The 22372-nt window shown below is 45.2% G+C and overlaps 17 non-coding genes across 17 annotated transcripts; all 17 read right to left on the bottom strand.

Annotated features, from left to right (window-relative positions):
- Positions 1 to 1091: 1091 nt before the first annotated feature.
- On the bottom strand, positions 1092 to 1282 carry LOC141199553 (U2 spliceosomal RNA). The gene has a single exon (XR_012271301.1). It is a non-coding gene; the product is annotated as a U2 spliceosomal RNA (small nuclear RNA).
- Positions 1283 to 2402: 1120 nt separating this feature from the next.
- LOC141200477 (U2 spliceosomal RNA) lies at positions 2403 to 2593 on the bottom strand. Its single transcript, XR_012272197.1, has one exon. It is a non-coding gene; the product is annotated as a U2 spliceosomal RNA (small nuclear RNA).
- Positions 2594 to 3714: 1121 nt separating this feature from the next.
- Positions 3715 to 3905, bottom strand: LOC141200445 (U2 spliceosomal RNA). The gene has a single exon (XR_012272166.1). It is a non-coding gene; the product is annotated as a U2 spliceosomal RNA (small nuclear RNA).
- Positions 3906 to 5027: 1122 nt separating this feature from the next.
- LOC141199552 (U2 spliceosomal RNA) lies at positions 5028 to 5218 on the bottom strand. The gene has a single exon (XR_012271300.1). It is a non-coding gene; the product is annotated as a U2 spliceosomal RNA (small nuclear RNA).
- A 1118-nt stretch (positions 5219 to 6336) lies between these two features.
- On the bottom strand, positions 6337 to 6527 carry LOC141199551 (U2 spliceosomal RNA). Its single transcript, XR_012271299.1, has one exon. It is a non-coding gene; the product is annotated as a U2 spliceosomal RNA (small nuclear RNA).
- A 1121-nt stretch (positions 6528 to 7648) lies between these two features.
- On the bottom strand, positions 7649 to 7839 carry LOC141199550 (U2 spliceosomal RNA). The gene has a single exon (XR_012271298.1). It is a non-coding gene; the product is annotated as a U2 spliceosomal RNA (small nuclear RNA).
- A 1122-nt stretch (positions 7840 to 8961) lies between these two features.
- On the bottom strand, positions 8962 to 9152 carry LOC141200522 (U2 spliceosomal RNA). Its single transcript, XR_012272241.1, has one exon. It is a non-coding gene; the product is annotated as a U2 spliceosomal RNA (small nuclear RNA).
- Positions 9153 to 10276: 1124 nt separating this feature from the next.
- Positions 10277 to 10467, bottom strand: LOC141199549 (U2 spliceosomal RNA). Its single transcript, XR_012271297.1, has one exon. It is a non-coding gene; the product is annotated as a U2 spliceosomal RNA (small nuclear RNA).
- A 1119-nt stretch (positions 10468 to 11586) lies between these two features.
- On the bottom strand, positions 11587 to 11777 carry LOC141199548 (U2 spliceosomal RNA). The gene has a single exon (XR_012271296.1). It is a non-coding gene; the product is annotated as a U2 spliceosomal RNA (small nuclear RNA).
- Positions 11778 to 12898: 1121 nt separating this feature from the next.
- LOC141199547 (U2 spliceosomal RNA) lies at positions 12899 to 13089 on the bottom strand. Its single transcript, XR_012271295.1, has one exon. It is a non-coding gene; the product is annotated as a U2 spliceosomal RNA (small nuclear RNA).
- Positions 13090 to 14213: 1124 nt separating this feature from the next.
- Positions 14214 to 14404, bottom strand: LOC141200224 (U2 spliceosomal RNA). Its single transcript, XR_012271951.1, has one exon. It is a non-coding gene; the product is annotated as a U2 spliceosomal RNA (small nuclear RNA).
- Positions 14405 to 15527: 1123 nt separating this feature from the next.
- On the bottom strand, positions 15528 to 15718 carry LOC141200505 (U2 spliceosomal RNA). The gene has a single exon (XR_012272225.1). It is a non-coding gene; the product is annotated as a U2 spliceosomal RNA (small nuclear RNA).
- Positions 15719 to 16840: 1122 nt separating this feature from the next.
- Positions 16841 to 17031, bottom strand: LOC141199546 (U2 spliceosomal RNA). Its single transcript, XR_012271294.1, has one exon. It is a non-coding gene; the product is annotated as a U2 spliceosomal RNA (small nuclear RNA).
- Positions 17032 to 18150: 1119 nt separating this feature from the next.
- Positions 18151 to 18341, bottom strand: LOC141199545 (U2 spliceosomal RNA). The gene has a single exon (XR_012271293.1). It is a non-coding gene; the product is annotated as a U2 spliceosomal RNA (small nuclear RNA).
- A 1122-nt stretch (positions 18342 to 19463) lies between these two features.
- On the bottom strand, positions 19464 to 19654 carry LOC141199544 (U2 spliceosomal RNA). The gene has a single exon (XR_012271292.1). It is a non-coding gene; the product is annotated as a U2 spliceosomal RNA (small nuclear RNA).
- Positions 19655 to 20778: 1124 nt separating this feature from the next.
- On the bottom strand, positions 20779 to 20969 carry LOC141200223 (U2 spliceosomal RNA). Its single transcript, XR_012271950.1, has one exon. It is a non-coding gene; the product is annotated as a U2 spliceosomal RNA (small nuclear RNA).
- A 1122-nt stretch (positions 20970 to 22091) lies between these two features.
- Positions 22092 to 22282, bottom strand: LOC141199542 (U2 spliceosomal RNA). Its single transcript, XR_012271290.1, has one exon. It is a non-coding gene; the product is annotated as a U2 spliceosomal RNA (small nuclear RNA).
- Positions 22283 to 22372: the final 90 nt, after the last annotated feature.

The following is a 22372-nucleotide window of genomic DNA, read 5'->3' as shown; positions in this document are numbered from 1 at the left end:
CAAGGATTCTGAAAAGTCCATTTGTGGAGATGTCCACCTGGACTCCCGTTAAGAAGACATGCTGTCAACCTCTAGATCCCTCACATGCCTGCACTTTTCGGCTTGCTGCTGCTGCAATCCACGCGTTTTAGATCTGCATAACTCCACCTCTTTTAGCACAGTACCCTCAACCCCCGGCTGTTCCCACCCGCCTCAACACCGTTGGAAGGGAGGAGAACCAATTAAGGCGGGGGGGGGGGGGTGGAACGAGCAGCTGTCTACCCTTAGCAGGAGGGTTGCTGATTAATTACCTCTCCTGCTGCTGCTGCTGCTGGCTGTCCAGCAGCAGACTGAAGGTGGCTGCTGCTGTGCGCAGGTATATAAAGGCTCAGAGCCTATTATGACACGCGCAGCCAGCGTTCCATTGCCACATTCCGTCTACTGCAGGCGGGATACCTGGATGGCTGAATGTCACTGAGAAGCTCACAGAGACCGCCATAAGCAACAGTTTAAAAGAATGCCACAGACTAATCAACCAAACTTTTTGGGTTGGTTTCTCTTTTATAGTCTGCAGGCATTAAATGAAAGAAGTCAGTGTTCCAGCAGAGGGAGACAACGTTTCAGAAAAGGCATTGTAGCAAACCAAAAAAGAAATTTTAAGCGCAGCAGAGTAACCAGCTCACATACCTGATAGCTCAGGTGAGTTTAAAAGGCTGCTGTTGATAACAAGGGCATTTGCTAAATAGATGGTGTGTGTGCAACAATATACTGAAAGGTCAATTATATTGTGCAGCTTATCTCACCACCTGTAGTTATTTAGGTGAAAGCTCCAAAATGCTTGCCTAATATGTCTGTTTATCCAAAAGGAAGTATAGAGGGAGAGCTAGATAGATAGCATTGCATTACATTACATTACATGGCAATGCAATGCACAGTTGCTGAAGTTGAACCAAAATGAGCTTGTCATCTGGCTTCTGCAACTTTTATCATGAAAAATCCAATGAGGAGAAGAAAAGCAAAGCCAAAGAGTCCATCCCAAAATCCGACAAACAAGCAAAATGAACAAAAAGCATTGAATTCAATTCTTTCTGATTTTAGAAACTGCATTAAAGAAGGGGTGCACCGGTCCTGGAGATACTGCAATACCAGGTCAATGCGTGGAGTGGACAGAGCAAGCTCTTTTTCCATCTCCCTGTTCTAAAAATCCATTTAATATATGGTCCCCAGATAGGGGACGTATCAGATATTAAACTGATAAGAACAGATACTACACTTGATCTTAGCCAAAAGGCCGAGAAGCGATAACCAGAATTGGTTTCCGACTACGATGCCACCCAAGGATTCTGAAAAGTCCATTTGTGGAGATGGCCACCTGGACTCCCGTTAAGAAGACATGCTGTCAACCTCTAGATCCCTCACATGCCTGCACTTTTCGGCTTGCTGCTGCTGCAATCCACGCGTTTTAGATCTGCATAACTCCACCTCTTTTAGCACAGTACCCTCAACCCCCGGCTGTTCCCACCCGCCTCAACACCGTTGGAAGGGAGGAGAACCAATTAAGGCGGGGGGGGGGTGGAACGAGCAGCTGTCTACCCTTAGCAGGAGGGTTGCTGATTAATTACCTCTCCTGCTGCTGCTGCTGCTGGCTGTCCAGCAGCAGACTGAAGGTGGCTGCTGCTGTGCGCAGGTATATAAAGGCTCAGAGCCTATTATGACACGCGCAGCCAGCGTTCCATTGCCACATTCCGTCTACTGCAGGCGGGATACCTGGATGGCTGAATGTCACTGAGAAGCTCACAGAGACCGCCATAAGCAACAGTTTAAAAGAATGCCACAGACTAATCAACCAAACTTTTTGGGTTGGTTTCTCTTTTATAGTCTGCAGGCATTAAATGAAAGAAGTCAGTGTTCCAGCAGAGGGAGACAACGTTTCAGAAAAGGCATTGTAGCAAACCAAAAAAGAAATTTTAAGCGCAGCAGAGTAACCAGCTCACATACCTGTTAGCTCAGGTGAGTTTAAAAGGCTGCTGTTGATAACAAGGGCATTTGCTAAATAGATGGTGTGTGTGCAACAATATACTGAAAGGTCAATTATATTGTGCAGCTTATCTCACCACCTGTAGTTATTTAGGTGAAAGCTCCAAAATGCTTGCCTAATATGTCTGTTTATCCAAAAGGAAGTATAGAGGGAGAGCTAGATAGATAGCATTGCATTACATTACATTACATGGCAATGCAATGCACAGTTGCTGAAGTTGAACCAAAATGAGCTTGTCATCTGGCTTCTGCAACTTTTAACATGAAAAATCCAATGAGGAGAAGAAAAGCAAAGCCAAAGAGTCCATCCCAAAATCCGACAAACAAGCAAAATGAACAAAAAGCATTGAATTCAATTCTTTCTGATTTTAGAAACTGCATTAAAGAAGGGGTGCACCGGTCCTGGAGATACTGCAATACCAGGTCAATGCGTGGAGTGGACAGAGCAAGCTCTTTTTCCATCTCCCTGTTCTAAAAATCCATTTAATATATGGTCCCCAGATAGGGGACATATCAGATATTAAACTGATAAGAACAGATATTACACTTGATCTTAGCCAAAAGGCCGAGAAGCGATAACCAGAATTGGTTTCCGACTACGGTGCCACCCAAGGATTCTGAAAAGTCCATTTGTGGAGATGGCCACCTGGACTCCCGTTAAGAAGACATGCTGTCAACCTCTAGATCCCTCACATGCCTGCACTTTTCGGCTTGCTGCTGCTGCAATCCACGCGTTTTAGATCTGCATAACTCCACCTCTTTTAGCACAGTACCCTCAACCCCCGGCTGTTCCCACCCGCCTCAACACCGTTGGAAGGGAGGAGAACCAATTAAGGCGGGGGGGGGGGTGGAACGAGCAGCTGTCTACCCTTAGCAGGAGGGTTGCTGATTAATTACCTCTCCTGCTGCTGCTGCTGCTGGCTGTCCAGCAGCAGACTGAAGGTGGCTGCTGCTGTGCGCAGGTATATAAAGGCTCAGAGCCTATTATGACACGCGCAGCCAGCGTTCCATTGCCACATTCCGTCTACTGCAGGCGGGATACCTGGATGGCTGAATGTCACTGAGAAGCTCACAGAGACCGCCATAAGCAACAGTTTAAAAGAATGCCACAGACTAATCAACCAAACTTTTTGGGTTGGTTTCTCTTTTATAGTCTGCAGGCATTAAATGAAAGAAGTCAGTGTTCCAGCAGAGGGAGACAACGTTTCAGAAAAGGCATTGTAGCAAACCAAAAAAGAAATTTTAAGCGCAGCAGAGTAACCAGCTCACATACCTGTTAGCTCAGGTGAGTTTAAAAGGCTGCTGTTGATAACAAGGGCATTTGCTAAATAGATGGTGTGTATGCAACAATATACTGAAAGGTCAATTATATTGTGCAGCTTATCTCACCACCTGTAGTTATTTAGGTGAAAGCTCCAAAATGCTTGCCTAATATGTCTGTTTATCCAAAAGGAAGTATAGAGGGAGAGCTAGATAGATAGCATTGCATTACATTACATTACATGGCAATGCAATGCACAGTTGCTGAAGTTGAACCAAAATGAGCTTGTCATGTGGCTTCTGCAACTTTTAACATGAAAAATCCAATGAGGAGAAGAAAAGCAAAGCCAAAGAGTCCATCCCAAAATCCGACAAACAAGCAAAATGAACAAAAAGCATTGAATTCAATTCTTTCTGATTTTAGAAACTGCATTAAAGAAGGGGTGCACCGGTCCTGAAGATACTGCAATACCAGGTCAATGCGTGGAGTGGACAGAGCAAGCTCTTTTTCCATCTCCCTGTTCTAAAAATCCATTTAATATATGGTCCCCAGATAGGGGACGTATCAGATATTAAACTGATAAGAACAGATACTACACTTGATCTTAGCCAAAAGGCCGAGAAGCGATAACCAGAATTGGTTTCCGACTACGGTGCCACCCAAGGATTCTGAAAAGTCCATTTGTGGAGATGGCCACCTGGACTCCCGTTAAGAAGACATGCTGTCAACCTCTAGATCCCTCACATGCCTGCACTTTTCGGCTTGCTGCTGCTGCAATCCACGCGTTTTAGATCTGCATAACTCCACCTCTTTTAGCACAGTACCCTCAACCCCCGGCTGTTCCCACCCGCCTCAACACCGTTGGAAGGGAGGAGAACCAATTAAGGCGGGGGGGGGGGGTGGAACGAGCAGCTGTCTACCCTTAGCAGGAGGGTTGCTGATTAATTACCTCTCCTGCTGCTGCTGCTGCTGGCTGTCCAGCAGCAGACTGAAGGTGGCTGCTGCTGTGCGCAGGTATATAAAGGCTCAGAGCCTATTATGACACGCGCAGCCAGCGTTCCATTGCCACATTCCGTCTACTGCAGGCGGGATACCTGGATGGCTGAATGTCACTGAGAAGCTCACAGAGACCGCCATAAGCAACAGTTTAAAAGAATGCCACAGACTAATCAACCAAACTTTTTGGGTTGGTTTCTCTTTTATAGTCTGCAGGCATTAAATGAAAGAAGTCAGTGTTCCAGCAGAGGGAGACAACGTTTCAGAAAAGGCATTGTAGCAAACCAAAAAAGAAATTTTAAGCGCAGCAGAGTAACCAGCTCACATACCTGTTAGCTCAGGTGAGTTTAAAAGGCTGCTGTTGATAACAAGGGCATTTGCTAAATAGATGGTGTGTGTGCAACAATATACTGAAAGGTCAATTATATTGTGCAGCTTATCTCACCACCTGTAGTTATTTAGGTGAAAGCTCCAAAATGCTTGCATAAAATGTCTGTTTATCCAAAAGGAAGTATAGAGGGAGAGCTAGATAGATAGCATTGCATTACATTACATTACATGGCAATGCAATGCACAGTTGCTGAAGTTGAACCAAAATGAGCTTGTCATCTGGCTTCTGCAACTTTTAACATGAAAAATCCAATGAGGAGAAGAAAAGCAAAGCCAAAGAGTCCATCCCAAAATCCGACAAACAAGCAAAATGAACAAAAAGCATTGAATTCAATTCTTTCTGATTTTAGAAACTGCATTAAAGAAGGGGTGCACCGGTCCTGGAGATACTGCAATACCAGGTCAATGCGTGGAGTGGACAGAGCAAGCTCTTTTTCCATCTCCCTGTTCTAAAAATCCATTTAATATATGGTCCCCAGATAGGGGACGTATCAGATATTAAACTGATAAGAACAGATACTACACTTGATCTTAGCCAAAAGGCCGAGAAGCGATAACCAGAATTGGTTTCCGACTACGGTGCCACCCAAGGATTCTGAAAAGTCCATTTGTGGAGATGGCCACCTGGACTCCCGTTAAGAAGACATGCTGTCAACCTCTAGATCCCTCACATGCCTGCACTTTTCGGCTTGCTGCTGCTGCAATCCACGCGTTTTAGATCTGCATAACTCCACCTCTTTTAGCACAGTACCCTCAACCCCCGGCTGTTCCCACCCGCCTCAACACCGTTGGAAGGGAGGAGAACCAATTAAGGCGGGGGGGGGGGTGGAACGAGCAGCTGTCTACCCTTAGCAGGAGGGTTGCTGATTAATTACCTCTCCTGCTGCTGCTGCTGGCTGTCCAGCAGCAGACTGAAGGTGGCTGCTGCTGTGCGCAGGTATATAAAGGCTCAGAGCCTATTATGACACGCGCAGCCAGCGTTCCATTGCCACATTCCGTCTACTGCAGGCGGGATACCTGGATGGCTGAATGTCACTGAGAAGCTCACAGAGACCGCCATAAGCAACAGTTTAAAAGAATGCCACAGACTAATCAACCAAACTTTTTGGGTTGGTTTCTCTTTTATAGTCTGCAGGTATTAAATGAAAGAAGTCAGTGTTCCAGCAGAGGGAGACAACGTTTCAGAAAAGGCATTGTAGCAAACCAAAAAAGAAATTTTAAGCGCAGCAGAGTAACCAGCTCACATACCTGTTAGCTCAGGTGAGTTTAAAAGGCTGCTGTTGATAACAAGGGCATTTGCTAAATAGATGGTGTGTATGCAACAATATACTGAAAGGTCAATTTTATTGTGCAGCTTATCTCACCACCTGTAGTTATTTAGGTGAAAGCTCCAAAATGCTTGCCTAATATGTCTGTTTATCCAAAAGGAAGTATAGAGGGAGAGCTAGATAGATAGCATTGCATTACATTACATTACATGGCAATGCAATGCACAGTTGCTGAAGTTGAACCAAAATGAGCTTGTCATCTGGCTTCTGCAACTTTTAACATGAAAAATCCAATGAGGAGAAGAAAAGCAAAGCCAAAGAGTCCATCCCAAAATCCGACAAACAAGCAAAATGAACAAAAAGCATTGAATTCAATTCTTTCTGATTTTAGAAACTGCATTAAAGAAGGGGTGCACCGGTCCTGGAGATACTGCAATACCAGGTCAATGCGTGGAGTGGACAGAGCAAGCTCTTTTTCCATCTCCCTGTTCTAAAAATCCATTTAATATATGGTCCCCAGATAGGGGACGTATCAGATATTAAACTGATAAGAACAGATACTACACTTGATCTTAGCCAAAAGGCCGAGAAGCGATAACCAGAATTGGTTTCCGACTACGGTGCCACCCAAGGATTCTGAAAAGTCCATTTGTGGAGATGGCCACCTGGACTCCCGTTAAGAAGACATGCTGTCAACCTCTAGATCCCTCACATGCCTGCACTTTTCGGCTTGCTGCTGCTGCAATCCACGCGTTTTAGATCTGCATAACTCCACCTCTTTTAGCACAGTACCCTCAACCCCCGGCTGTTCCCACCCGCCTCAACACCGTTGGAAGGGAGGAGAACCAATTAAGGCGGGGGGGGGGGTGGAACGAGCAGCTGTCTACCCTTAGCAGGAGGGTTGCTGATTAATTACCTCTCCTGCTGCTGCTGCTGCTGGCTGTCCAGCAGCAGACTGAAGGTGGCTGCTGCTGTGCGCAGGTATATAAAGGCTCAGAGCCTATTATGACAGGCGCAGCCAGCGTTCCATTGCCACATTCCGTCTACTGCAGGCGGGATACCTGGATGGCTGAATGTCACTGAGAAGCTCACAGAGACCGCCATAAGCAACAGTTTAAAAGAATGCCACAGACTAATCAACCAAACTTTTTGGGTTGGTTTCTCTTTTATAGTCTGCAGGCATTAAATGAAAGAAGTCAGTGTTCCAGCAGAGGGAGACAACGTTTCAGAAAAGGCATTGTAGCAAACCAAAAAAGAAATTTTAAGCGCAGCAGAGTAACCAGCTCACATACCTGTTAGCTCAGGTGAGTTTAAAAGGCTGCTGTTGATAACAAGGGCATTTGCTAAATAGATGGTGTGTGTGCAACAATATACTGAAAGGTCAATTATATTGTGCAGCTTATCTCACCACCTGTAGTTATTTAGGTGAAAGCTCCAAAATGCTTGCCTAATATGTCTGTTTATCCAAAAGGAAGTATAGAGGGAGAGCTAGATAGATAGCATTGCATTACATTACATTACATGGCAATGCAATGCACAGTTGCTGAAGTTGAACCAAAATGAGCTTGTCATCTGGCTTCTGCAACTTTTAACATGAAAAATCCAATGAGGAGAAGAAAAGCAAAGCCAAAGAGTCCATCCCAAAATCCGACAAACAAGCAAAATGAACAAAAAGCATTGAATTCAATTCTTTCTGATTTTAGAAACTGCATTAAAGAAGGGGTGCACCGGTCCTGGAGATACTGCAATACCAGGTCAATGCGTGGAGTGGACAGAGCAAGCTCTTTTTCCATCTCCCTGTTCTAAAAATCCATTTAATATATGGTCCCCAGATAGGGGACGTATCAGATATTAAACTGATAAGAACAGATACTACACTTGATCTTAGCCAAAAGGCCGAGAAGCGATAACCAGAATTGGTTTCCGACTACGGTGCCACCCAAGGATTCTGAAAAGTCCATTTGTGGAGATGGCCACCTGGACTCCCGTTAAGAAGACATGCTGTCAACCTCTAGATCCCTCACATGCCTGCACTTTTCGGCTTGCTGCTGCTGCAATCCACGCGTTTTAGATCTGCATAACTCCACCTCTTTTAGCACAGTACCCTCAACCCCCGGCTGTTCCCACCCGCCTCAACACCGTTGGAAGGGAGGAGAACCAATTAAGGCGGGGGGGGGGGGGTGGAACGAGCAGCTGTCTACCCTTAGCAGGAGGGTTGCTGATTAATTACCTCTCCTGCTGCTGCTGCTGCTGGCTGTCCAGCAGCAGACTGAAGGTGGCTGCTGCTGTGCGCAGGTATATAAAGGCTCAGAGCCTATTATGACACGCGCAGCCAGCGTTCCATTGCCACATTCCGTCTACTGCAGGCGGGATACCTGGATGGCTGAATGTCACTGAGAAGCTCACAGAGACCGCCATAAGCAACAGTTTAAAAGAATGCCACAGACTAATCAACCAAACTTTTTGGGTTGGTTTCTCTTTTATAGTCTGCAGGCATTAAATGAAAGAAGTCAGTGTTCCAGCAGAGGGAGACAACGTTTCAGAAAAGGCATTGTAGCAAACCAAAAAAGAAATTTTAAGCGCAGCAGAGTAACCAGCTCACATACCTGTTAGCTCAGGTGAGTTTAAAAGGCTGCTGTTGATAACAAGGGCATTTGCTAAATAGATGGTGTGTGTGCAACAATATACTGAAAGGTCAATTATATTGTGCAGCTTATCTCACCACCTGTAGTTATTTAGGTGAAAGCTCCAAAATGCTTGCCTAATATGTCTGTTTATCCAAAAGGAAGTATAGAGGGAGAGCTAGATAGATAGCATTGCATTACATTACATTACATGGCAATGCAATGCACAGTTGCTGAAGTTGAACAAAAATGAGCTTGTCATCTGGCTTCTGCAACTTTAACATGAAAAATCCAATGAGGAGAAGAAAAGCAAAGCCAAAGAGTCCATCCCAAAATCCGACAAACAAGCAAAATGAACAAAAAGCATTGAATTCAATTCTTTCTGATTTTAGAAACTGCATTAAAGAAGGGGTGCACCGGTCCTGGAGATACTGCAATACCAGGTCAATGCGTGGAGTGGACAGAACAAGCTCTTTTTCCATCTCCCTGTTCTAAAAATCCATTTAATATATGGTCCCCAGATAGGGGACGTATCAGATATTAAACTGATAAGAACAGATACTACACTTGATCTTAGCCAAAAGGCCGAGAAGCGATAACCAGAATTGGTTTCCGACTACGGTGCCACCCAAGGATTCTGAAAAGTCCATTTGTGGAGATGTCCACCTGGACTCCCGTTAAGAAGACATGCTGTCAACCTCTAGATCCCTCACATGCCTGCACTTTTCGGCTTGCTGCTGCTGCAATCCACGCGTTTTAGATCTGCATAACTCCACCTCTTTTAGCACAGTACCCTCAACCCCCGGCTGTTCCCACCCGCCTCAACACCGTTGGAAGGGAGGAGAACCAATTAAGGCGGGGGGGGGGGGGGTGGAACGAGCAGCTGTCTACCCTTAGCAGGAGGGTTGCTGATTAATTACCTCTCCTGCTGCTGCTGCTGCTGGCTGTCCAGCAGCAGACTGAAGGTGGCTGCTGCTGTGCGCAGGTATATAAAGGCTCAGAGCCTATTATGACACGCGCAGCCAGCGTTCCATTGCCACATTCCGTCTACTGCAGGCGGGATACCTGGATGGCTGAATGTCACTGAGAAGCTCACAGAGACCGCCATAAGCAACAGTTTAAAAGAATGCCACAGACTAATCAACCAAACTTTTTGGGTTGGTTTCTCTTTTATAGTCTGCAGGCATTAAATGAAAGAAGTCAGTGTTCCAGCAGAGGGAGACAACGTTTCAGAAAAGGCATTGTAGCAAACCAAAAAAGAAATTTTAAGCGCAGCAGAGTAACCAGCTCACATACCTGATAGCTCAGGTGAGTTTAAAAGGCTGCTGTTGATAACAAGGGCATTTGCTAAATAGATGGTGTGTGTGCAACAATATACTGAAAGGTCAATTATATTGTGCAGCTTATCTCACCACCTGTAGTTATTTAGGTGAAAGCTCCAAAATGCTTGCCTAATATGTCTGTTTATCCAAAAGGAAGTATAGAGGGAGAGCTAGATAGATAGCATTGCATTACATTACATTACATGGCAATGCAATGCACAGTTGCTGAAGTTGAACCAAAATGAGCTTGTCATCTGGCTTCTGCAACTTTTATCATGAAAAATCCAATGAGGAGAAGAAAAGCAAAGCCAAAGAGTCCATCCCAAAATCCGACAAACAAGCAAAATGAACAAAAAGCATTGAATTCAATTCTTTCTGATTTTAGAAACTGCATTAAAGAAGGGGTGCACCGGTCCTGGAGATACTGCAATACCAGGTCAATGCGTGGAGTGGACAGAGCAAGCTCTTTTTCCATCTCCCTGTTCTAAAAATCCATTTAATATATGGTCCCCAGATAGGGGACGTATCAGATATTAAACTGATAAGAACAGATACTACACTTGATCTTAGCCAAAAGGCCGAGAAGCGATAACCAGAATTGGTTTCCGACTACGGTGCCACCCAAGGATTCTGAAAAGTCCATTTGTGGAGATGGCCACCTGGACTCCCGTTAAGAAGACATGCTGTCAACCTCTAGATCCCTCACATGCCTGCACTTTTCGGCTTGCTGCTGCTGCAATCCACGCGTTTTAGATCTGCATAACTCCACCTTTTTTAGCACAGTACCCTCAACCCCCGGCTGTTCCCACCCGCCTCAACACCGTTGGAAGGGAGGAGAACCAATTAAGGCGGGGGGGGGTGGAACGAGCAGCTGTCTACCCTTAGCAGGAGGGTTGCTGATTAATTACCTCTCCTGCTGCTGCTGCTGCTGGCTGTCCAGCAGCAGACTGAAGGTGGCTGCTGCTGTGCGCAGGTATATAAAGGCTCAGAGCCTATTATGACACGCGCAGCCAGCGTTCCATTGCCACATTCCGTCTACTGCAGGCGGGATACCTGGATGGCTGAATGTCACTGAGAAGCTCACAGAGACCGCCATAAGCAACAGTTTAAAAGAATGCCACAGACTAATCAACCAAACTTTTTGGGTTGGTTTCTCTTTTATAGTCTGCAGGCATTAAATGAAAGAAGTCAGTGTTCCAGCAGAGGGAGACAACGTTTCAGAAAAGGCATTGTAGCAAACCAAAAAAGAAATTTTAAGCGCAGCAGAGTAACCAGCTCACATACCTGTTAGCTCAGGTGAGTTTAAAAGGCTGCTGTTGATAACAAGGGCATTTGCTAAATAGATGGTGTGTGTGCAACAATATACTGAAAGGTCAATTATATTGTGCAGCTTATCTCACCACCTGTAGTTATTTAGGTGAAAGCTCCAAAATGCTTGCCTAATATGTCTGTTTATCCAAAAGGAAGTATAGAGGGAGAGCTAGATAGATAGCATTGCATTACATTACATTACATGGCAATGCAATGCACAGTTGCTGAAGTTGAACCAAAATGAGCTTGTCATCTGGCTTCTGCAACTTTTAACATGAAAAATCCAATGAGGAGAAGAAAAGCAAAGCCAAAGAGTCCATCCCAAAATCCGACAAACAAGCAAAATGAACAAAAAGCATTGAATTCAATTCTTTCTGATTTTAGAAACTGCATTAAAGAAGGGGTGCACCGGTCCTGGAGATACTGCAATACCAGGTCAATGCGTGGAGTGGACAGAGCAAGCTCTTTTTCCATCTCCCTGTTCTAAAAATCCATTTAATATATGGTCCCCAGATAGGGGACGTATCAGATATTAAACTGATAAGAACAGATACTACACTTGATCTTAGCCAAAAGGCCGAGAAGCGATAACCAGAATTGGTTTCCGACTACGGTGCCACCCAAGGATTCTGAAAAGTCCATTTGTGGAGATGGCCACCTGGACTCCCGTTAAGAAGACATGCTGTCAACCTCTAGATCCCTCACATGCCTGCACTTTTCGGCTTGCTGCTGCTGCAATCCACGCGTTTTAGATCTGCATAACTCCACCTCTTTTAGCACAGTACCCTCAACCCCCGGCTGTTCCCACCCGCCTCAACACCGTTGGAAGGGAGGAGAACCAATTAAGGCGGGGGGGGGGGTGGAACGAGCAGCTGTCTACCCTTAGCAGGAGGGTTGCTGATTAATTACCTCTCCTGCTGCTGCTGCTGCTGGCTGTCCAGCAGCAGACTGAAGGTGGCTGCTGCTGTGCGCAGGTATATAAAGGCTCAGAGCCTATTATGACACGCGCAGCCAGCGTTCCATTGCCACATTCCGTCTACCGCAGGCGGGATACCTGGATGGCTGAATGTCACTGAGAAGCTCACAGAGACCGCCATAAGCAACAGTTTAAAAGAATGCCACAGACTAATCAACCAAACTTTTTGGGTTGGTTTCTCTTTTATAGTCTGCAGGCATTAAATGAAAGAAGTCAGTGTTCCAGCAGAGGGAGACAACGTTTCAGAAAAGGCATTGTAGCAAACCAAAAAAGAAATTTTAAGCGCAGCAGAGTAACCAGCTCACATACCTGTTAGCTCAGGTGAGTTTAAAAGGCTGCTGTTGATAACAAGGGCATTTGCTAAATAGATGGTGTGTGTGCAACAATATACTGAAAGGTCAATTATATTGTGCAGCTTATCTCACCACCTGTAGTTATTTAGGTGAAAGCTCCAAAATGCTTGCCTAATATGTCTGTTTATCCAAAAGGAAGTATAGAGGGAGAGCTAGATAGATAGCATTGCATTACATTACATTACATGGCAATGCAATGCACAGTTGCTGAAGTTGAACCAAAATGAGCTTGTCATCTGGCTTCTGCAACTTTTAACATGAAAAATCCAATGAGGAGAAGAAAAGCAAAGCCAAAGAGTCCATCCCAAAATCCGACAAACAAGCAAAATGAACAAAAAGCATTGAATTCAATTCTTTCTGATTTTAGAAACTGCATTAAAGAAGGGGTGCACCGGTCCTGGAGATACTGCAATACCAGGTCAATGCGTGGAGTGGACAGAGCAAGCTCTTTTTCCATCTCCCTGTTCTAAAAATCCATTTAATATATGGTCCCCAGATAGGGGACGTATCAGATATTAAACTGATAAGAACAGATACTACACTTGATCTTAGCCAAAAGGCCGAGAAGCGATAACCAGAATTGGTTTCCGACTACGGTGCCACCCAAGGATTCTGAAAAGTCCATTTGTGGAGATGGCCACCTGGACTCCCGTTAAGAAGACATGCTGTCAACCTCTAGATCCCTCACATGCCTGCACTTTTCGGCTTGCTGCTGCTGCAATCCACGCGTTTTAGATCTGCATAACTCCACCTCTTTTAGCACAGTACCCTCAACCCCCGGCTATTCCCACCCGCCTCAACACCGTTGGAAGGGAGGAGAACCAATTAAGGCGGGGGGGGGGGGGGTGGAACGAGCAGCTGTCTACCCTTAGCAGGAGGGTTGCTGATTAATTACCTCTCCTGCTGCTGCTGCTGCTGGCTGTCCAGCAGCAGACTGAAGGTGGCTGCTGCTGTGCGCAGGTATATAAAGGCTCAGAGCCTATTATGACACGCGCAGCCAGCGTTCCATTGCCACATTCCGTCTACTGCAGGCGGGATACCTGGATGGCTGAATGTCACTGAGAAGCTCACAGAGACCGCCATAAGCAACAGTTTAAAAGAATGCCACAGACTAATCAACCAAACTTTTTGGGTTGGTTTCTCTTTTATAGTCTGCAGGCATTAAATGAAAGAAGTCAGTGTTCCAGCAGAGGGAGACAACGTTTCAGAAAAGGCATTGTAGCAAACCAAAAAAGAAATTTTAAGCGCAGCAGAGTAACCAGCTCACATACCTGTTAGCTCAGGTGAGTTTAAAAGGCTGCTGTTGATAACAAGGGCATTTGCTAAATAGATGGTGTGTGTGCAACAATATACTGAAAGGTCAATTATATTGTGCAGCTTATCTCACCACCTGTAGTTATTTAGGTGAAAGCTCCAAAATGCTTGCCTAATATGTCTGTTTATCCAAAAGGAAGTATAGAGGGAGAGCTAGATAGATAGCATTGCATTACATTACATTACATGGCAATGCAATGCACAGTTGCTGAAGTTGAACCAAAATGAGCTTGTCATCTGGCTTCTGCAACTTTTAACATGAAAAATCCAATGAGGAGAAGAAAAGCAAAGCCAAAGAGTCCATCCCAAAATCCGACAAACAAGCAAAATGAACAAAAAGCATTGAATTCAATTCTTTCTGATTTTAGAAACTGCATTAAAGAAGGGGTGCACCGGTCCTGGAGGTACTGCAATACCAGGTCAATGCGTGGAGTGGACAGAGCAAGCTCTTTTTCCATCTCCCTGTTCTAAAAATCCATTTAATATATGGTCCCCAGATAGGGGACGTATCAGATATTAAACTGATAAGAACAGATACTACACTTGATCTTAGCCAAAAGGCCGAGAAGTGATAACCAGAATTGGTTTCCGACTACGGTGCCACCCAAGGATTCTGAAAAGTCCATTTGTGGAGATGGCCACCTGGACTCCCGTTAAGAAGACATGCTGTCAACCTCTAGATCCCTCACATGCCTGCACTTTTCGGCTTGCTGCTGCTGCAATCCACGCGTTTTAGATCTGCATAACTCCACCTCTTTTAGCACAGTACCCTCAACCCCCGGCTGTTCCCACCCGCCTCAACACCGTTGGAAGGGAGGAGAACCAATTAAGGCGTGGGGGGGGGGGTGGAACGAGCAGCTGTCTACCCTTAGCAGGAGGGTTGCTGATTAATTACCTCTCCTGCTGCTGCTGCTGATGGCTGTCCAGCAGCTGACTGAAGGTGGCTGCTGCTGTGCGCAGGTATATAAAGGCTCAGAGCCTATTATGACACGCGCAGCCAGCGTTCCATTGCCACATTCCGTCTACTGCAGGCGGGATACCTGGATGGCTGAATGTCACTGAGAAGCTCACAGAGACCGCCATAAGCAACAGTTTAAAAGAATGCCACAGACTAATCAACCAAACTTTTTGGGTTGGTTTCTCTTTTATAGTCTGCAGGCATTAAATGAAAGAAGTCAGTGTTCCAGCAGAGGGAGACAACGTTTCAGAAAAGGCATTGTAGCAAACCAAAAAAGAAATTTTAAGCGCAGCAGAGTAACCAGCTCACATACCTGTTAGCTCAGGTGAGTTTAAAAGGCTGCTGTTGATAACAAGGGCATTTGCTAAATAGATGGTGTGTGTGCAACAATATACTGAAAGGTCAATTATATTGTGCAGCTTATCTCACCACCTGTAGTTATTTAGGTGAAAGCTCCAAAATGCTTGCCTAATATGTCTGTTTATCCAAAAGGAAGTATAGAGGGAGAGCTAGATAGATAGCATTGCATTACATTACATTACATGGCAATGCAATGCACAGTTGCTGAAGTTGAACCAAAATGAGCTTGTCATCTGGCTTCTGCAACTTTTAACATGAAAAATCCAATGAGGAGAAGAAAAGCAAAGCCAAAGAGTCCATCCCAAAATCCGACAAACAAGCAAAATGAACAAAAAGCATTGAATTCAATTCTTTCTGATTTTAGAAACTGCATTAAAGAAGGGGTGCACCGGTCCTGGAGATACTGCAATACCAGGTCAATGCGTGGAGTGGACAGAGCAAGCTCTTTTTCCATCTCCCTGTTCTAAAAATCCATTTAATATATGTTCCCCAGATAGGGGACGTATCAGATATTAAACTGATAAGAACAGATACTACACTTGATCTTAGCCAAAAGGCCGAGAAGCGATAACCAGAATTGGTTTCCGACTACGGTGCCACCCAAGGATTCTGAAAAGTCCATTTGTGGAGATGGCCACCTGGACTCCCGTTAAGAAGACATGCTGTCAACCTCTAGATCCCTCACATGCCTGCACTTTTCGGCTTGCTGCTGCTGCAATCCACGCGTTTTACATCTGCATAACTCCACCTCTTTTAGCACAGTACCCTCAACCCCCGGCTGTTCCCACCCGCCTCAACACCGTTGGAAGGGAGGAGAACCAATTAAGGCGGGGGGGGGGGGTGGAACGAGCAGCTGTCTACCCTTAGCAGGAGGGTTGCTGATTAATTACCTCTCCTGCTGCTGCTGCTGCTGGCTGTCCAGCAGCAGACTGAAGGTGGCTGCTGCTGTGCGCAGGTATATAAAGGCTCAGAGCCTATTATGACACGCGCAGCCAGCGTTCCATTGCCACATTCCGTCTACTGCAGGCGGGATACCTGGATGGCTGAATGTCACTGAGAAGCTCACAGAGACCGCCATAAGCAACAGTTTAAAAGAATGCCACAGACTAATCAACCAAACTTTTTGGGTTGGTTTCTCTTTTATAGTCTGCAGGCATTAAATGAAAGAAGTCAGTGTTCCAGCAGAGGGAGACAACGTTTCAGAAAAGGCATTGTAGCAAACCAAAAAAGAAATTTTAAGCGCAGCAGAGTAACCAGCTCACATACCTGATAGCTCAGGTGAGTTTAAAAGGCTGCTGTTGATAACAAGGGCATTTGCTAAATAGATGGTGTGTGTGCAACAATATACTGAAAGGTCAATTATATTGTGCAGCTTATCTCACCACCTGTAGTTATTTAGGTGAAAGCTCCAAAATGCTTGCCTAATATGTCTGTTTATCCAAAAGGAAGTATAGAGGGAGAGCTAGATAGATAGCATTGCATTACATTACATTACATGGCAATGCAATGCACAGTTGCTGAAGTTGAACCAAAATGAGCTTGTCATCTGGCTTCTGCAACTTTTATCATGAAAAATCCAATGAGGAGAAGAAAAGCAAAGCCAAAGAGTCCATCCCAAAATCCGACAAACAAGCAAAATGAACAAAAAGCATTGAATTCAATTCTTTCTGATTTTAGAAACTGCATTAAAGAAGGGGTGCACCGGTCCTGGAGATACTGCAATACCAGGTCAATGCGTGGAGTGGACAGAGCAAGCTCTTTTTCCATCTCCCTGTTCTAAAAATCCATTTAATATATGGTCCCCAGATAGGGGACGTATCAGATATTAAACTGATAAGAACAGATACTACACTTGATCTTAGCCAAAAGGCCGAGAAGCGATAACCAGAATTGGTTTCCGACTACGGTGCCACCCAAGGATTCTGAAAAGTCCATTTGTGGAGATGGCCACCTGGACTCCCGTTAAGAAGACATGCTGTCAACCTCTAGATCCCTCACATGCCTGCACTTTTCGGCTTGCTGCTGCTGCAATCCACGCGTTTTAGATCTGCATAACTCCACCTTTTTTAGCACAGTACCCTCAACCCCCGGCTGTTCCCACCCGCCTCAACACCGTTGGAAGGGAGGAGAACCAATTAAGGCGGGGGGGGGTGGAACGAGCAGCTGTCTACCCTTAGCAGGAGGGTTGCTGATTAATTACCTCTCCTGCTGCTGCTGCTGCTGGCTGTCCAGCAGCAGACTGAAGGTGGCTGCTGCTGTGCGCAGGTATATAAAGGCTCAGAGCCTATTATGACACGCGCAGCCAGCGTTCCATTGCCACATTCCGTCTACTGCAGGCGGGATACCTGGATGGCTGAATGTCACTGAGAAGCTCACAGAGACCGCCATAAGCAACAGTTTAAAAGAATGCCACAGACTAATCAACCAAACTTTTTGGGTTGGTTTCTCTTTTATAGTCTGCAGGCATTAAATGAAAGAAGTCAGTGTTCCAGCAGAGGGAGACAACGTTTCAGAAAAGGCATTGTAGCAAACCAAAAAAGAAATTTTAAGCGCAGCAGAGTAACCAGCTCACATACCTGTTAGCTCAGGTGAGTTTAAAAGGCTGCTGTTGATAACAAGGGCATTTGCTAAATAGATGGTGTGTGTGCAACAATATACTGAAAGGTCAATTATATTGTGCAGCTTATCTCACCACCTGTAGTTATTTAGGTGAAAGCTCCAAAATGCTTGCCTAATATGTCTGTTTATCCAAAAGGAAGTATAGAGGGAGAGCTAGATAGATAGCATTGCATTACATTACATTACATGGCAATGCAATGCACAGTTGCTGAAGTTGAACCAAAATGAGCTTGTCATCTGGCTTCTGCAACTTTTAACATGAAAAATCCAATGAGGAGAAGAAAAGCAAAGCCAAAGAGTCCATCCCAAAATCCGACAAACAAGCAAAATGAACAAAAAGCATTGAATTCAATTCTTTCTGATTTTAGAAACTGCATTAAAGAAGGGGTGCACCGGTCCTGGAGATACTGCAATACCAGGTCAATGCGTGGAGTGGACAGAGCAAGCTCTTTTTCCATCTCCCTGTTCTAAAAATCCATTTAATATATGGTCCCCAGATAGGGGACGTATCAGATATTAAACTGATAAGAACAGATACTACACTTGATCTTAGCCAAAAGGCCGAGAAGCGATAACCAGAATTGGTTTCCGACTACGGTGCCACCCAAGGATTCTGAAAAGTCCATTTGTGGAGATGGCCACCTGGACTCCCGTTAAGAAGACATGCTGTCAACCTCTAGATCCCTCACATGCCTGCACTTTTCGGCTTGCTGCTGCTGCAATCCACGCGTTTTAGATCTGCATAACTCCACCTCTTTTAGCACAGTACCCTCAACCCCCGGCTGTTCCCACCCGCCTCAACACCGTTGGAAGGGAGGAGAACCAATTAAGGCGGGGGGGGGGGGTGGAACGAGCAGCTGTCTACCCTTAGCAGGAGGGTTGCTGATTAATTACCTCTCCTGCTGCTGCTGCTGCTGGCTGTCCAGCAGCAGACTGAAGGTGGCTGCTGCTGTGCGCAGGTATATAAAGGCTCAGAGCCTATTATGACACGCGCAGCCAGCGTTCCATTGCCACATTCCGTCTACCGCAGGCGGGATACCTGGATGGCTGAATGTCACTGAGAAGCTCACAGAGACCGCCATAAGCAACAGTTTAAAAGAATGCCACAGACTAATCAACCAAACTTTTTGGGTTGGTTTCTCTTTTATAGTCTGCAGGCATTAAATGAAAGAAGTCAGTGTTCCAGCAGAGGGAGACAACGTTTCAGAAAAGGCATTGTAGCAAACCAAAAAAGAAATTTTAAGCGCAGCAGAGTAACCAGCTCACATACCTGTTAGCTCAGGTGAGTTTAAAAGGCTGCTGTTGATAACAAGGGCATTTGCTAAATAGATGGTGTGTGTGCAACAATATACTGAAAGGTCAATTATATTGTGCAGCTTATCTCACCACCTGTAGTTATTTAGGTGAAAGCTCCAAAATGCTTGCCTAATATGTCTGTTTATCCAAAAGGAAGTATAGAGGGAGAGCTAGATAGATAGCATTGCATTACATTACATTACATGGCAATGCAATGCACAGTTGCTGAAGTTGAACCAAAATGAGCTTGTCATCTGGCTTCTGCAACTTTTAACATGAAAAATCCAATGAGGAGAAGAAAAGCAAAGCCAAAGAGTCCATCCCAAAATCCGACAAACAAGCAAAATGAACAAAAAGCATTGAATTCAATTCTTTCTGATTTTAGAAACTGCATTAAAGAAGGGGTGCACCGGTCCTGGAGATACTGCAATACCAGGTCAATGCGTGGAGTGGACAGAGCAAGCTCTTTTTCCATCTCCCTGTTCTAAAAATCCATTTAATATATGGTCCCCAGATAGGGGACGTATCAGATATTAAACTGATAAGAACAGATACTACACTTGATCTTAGCCAAAAGGCCGAGAAGCGATAACCAGAATTGGTTTCCGACTACGGTGCCACCCAAGGATTCTGAAAAGTCCATTTGTGGAGATGGCCACCTGGACTCCCGTTAAGAAGACATGCTGTCAACCTCTAGATCCCTCACATGCCTGCACTTTTCGGCTTGCTGCTGCTGCAATCCACGCGTTTTAGATCTGCATAACTCCACCTCTTTTAGCACAGTACCCTCAACCCCCGGCTATTCCCACCCGCCTCAACACCGTTGGAAGGGAGGAGAACCAATTAAGGCGGGGGGGGGGGGGGTGGAACGAGCAGCTGTCTACCCTTAGCAGGAGGGTTGCTGATTAATTACCTCTCCTGCTGCTGCTGCTGCTGGCTGTCCAGCAGCAGACTGAAGGTGGCTGCTGCTGTGCGCAGGTATATAAAGGCTCAGAGCCTATTATGACACGCGCAGCCAGCGTTCCATTGCCACATTCCGTCTACTGCAGGCGGGATACCTGGATGGCTGAATGTCACTGAGAAGCTCACAGAGACCGCCATAAGCAACAGTTTAAAAGAATGCCACAGACTAATCAACCAAACTTTTTGGGTTGGTTTCTCTTTTATAGTCTGCAGGCATTAAATGAAAGAAGTCAGTGTTCCAGCAGAGGGAGACAACGTTTCAGAAAAGGCATTGTAGCAAACCAAAAAAGAAATTTTAAGCGCAGCAGAGTAACCAGCTCACATACCTGTTAGCTCAGGTGAGTTTAAAAGGCTGCTGTTGATAACAAGGGCATTTGCTAAATAGATGGTGTGTGTGCAACAATATACTGAAAGGTCAATTATATTGTGCAGCTTATCTCACCACCTGTAGTTATTTAGGTGAAAGCTCCAAAATGCTTGCCTAATATGTCTGTTTATCCAAAAGGAAGTATAGAGGGAGAGCTAGATAGATAGCATTGCATTACATTACATTACATGGCAATGCAATGCACAGTTGCTGAAGTTGAACCAAAATGAGCTTGTCATCTGGCTTCTGCAACTTTTAACATGAAAAATCCAATGAGGAGAAGAAAAGCAAAGCCAAAGAGTCCATCCCAAAATCCGACAAACAAGCAAAATGAACAAAAAGCATTGAATTCAATTCTTTCTGATTTTAGAAACTGCATTAAAGAAGGGGTGCACCGGTCCTGGAGGTACTGCAATACCAGGTCAATGCGTGGAGTGGACAGAGCAAGCTCTTTTTCCATCTCCCTGTTCTAAAAATCCATTTAATATATGGTCCCCAGATAGGGGACGTATCAGATATTAAACTGATAAGAACAGATACTACACTTGATCTTAGCCAAAAGGCCGAGAAGTGATAACCAGAATTGGTTTCCGACTACGGTGCCACCCAAGGATTCTGAAAAGTCCATTTGTGGAGATGGCCACCTGGACTCCCGTTAAGAAGACATGCTGTCAACCTCTAGATCCCTCACATGCCTGCACTTTTCGGCTTGCTGCTGCTGCAATCCACGCGTTTTAGATCTGCATAACTCCACCTCTTTTAGCACAGTACCCTCAACCCCCGGCTGTTCCCACCCGCCTCAACACCGTTGGAAGGGAGGAGAACCAATTAAGGCGTGGGGGGGGGGTGGAACGAGCAGCTGTCTACCCTTAGCAGGAGGGTTGCTGATTAATTACCTCTCCTGCTGCTGCTGCTGATGGCTGTCCAGCAGCTGACTGAAGGTGGCTGCTGCTGTGCGCAGGTATATAAAGGCTCAGAGCCTATTATGACACGCGCAGCCAGCGTTCCATTGCCACATTCCGTCTACTGCAGGCGGGATACCTGGATGGCTGAATGTCACTGAGAAGCTCACAGAGACCGCCATAAGCAACAGTTTAAAAGAATGCCACAGACTAATCAACCAAACTTTTTGGGTTGGTTTCTCTTTTATAGTCTGCAGGCATTAAATGAAAGAAGTCAGTGTTCCAGCAGAGGGAGACAACGTTTCAGAAAAGGCATTGTAGCAAACCAAAAAAGAAATTTTAAGCGCAGCAGAGTAACCAGCTCACATACCTGTTAGCTCAGGTGAGTTTAAAAGGCTGCTGTTGATAACAAGGGCATTTGCTAAATAGATGGTGTGTGTGCAACAATATACTGAAAGGTCAATTATATTGTGCAGCTTATCTCACCACCTGTAGTTATTTAGGTGAAAGCTCCAAAATGCTTGCCTAATATGTCTGTTTATCCAAAAGGAAGTATAGAGGGAGAGCTAGATAGATAGCATTGCATTACATTACATTACATGGCAATGCAATGCACAGTTGCTGAAGTTGAACCAAAATGAGCTTGTCATCTGGCTTCTGCAACTTTTAACATGAAAAATCCAATGAGGAGAAGAAAAGCAAAGCCAAAGAGTCCATCCCAAAATCCGACAAACAAGCAAAATGAACAAAAAGCATTGAATTCAATTCTTTCTGATTTTAGAAACTGCATTAAAGAAGGGGTGCACCGGTCCTGGAGATACTGCAATACCAGGTCAATGCGTGGAGTGGACAGAGCAAGCTCTTTTTCCATCTCCCTGTTCTAAAAATCCATTTAATATATGGTCCCCAGATAGGGGACGTATCAGATATTAAACTGATAAGAACAGATACTACACTTGATCTTAGCCAAAAGGCCGAGAAGCGATAACCAGAATTGGTTTCCGACTACGGTGCCACCCAAGGATTCTGAAAAGTCCATTTGTGGAGATGGCCACCTGGACTCCCGTTAAGAAGAC

Source organism: Phyllobates terribilis, unplaced genomic scaffold (assembly GCF_046119375.1).
Source record: "Phyllobates terribilis strain yellow unplaced genomic scaffold, ASM4611937v1 Scaffold_108__1_contigs__length_5656254, whole genome shotgun sequence".
Lineage (NCBI taxonomy): Eukaryota > Metazoa > Chordata > Amphibia > Anura > Dendrobatidae > Phyllobates > Phyllobates terribilis.
The sequence above is the reverse complement of the archived record's forward strand: the minus strand, read 5'-3'. Positions and strand labels throughout refer to the sequence as shown.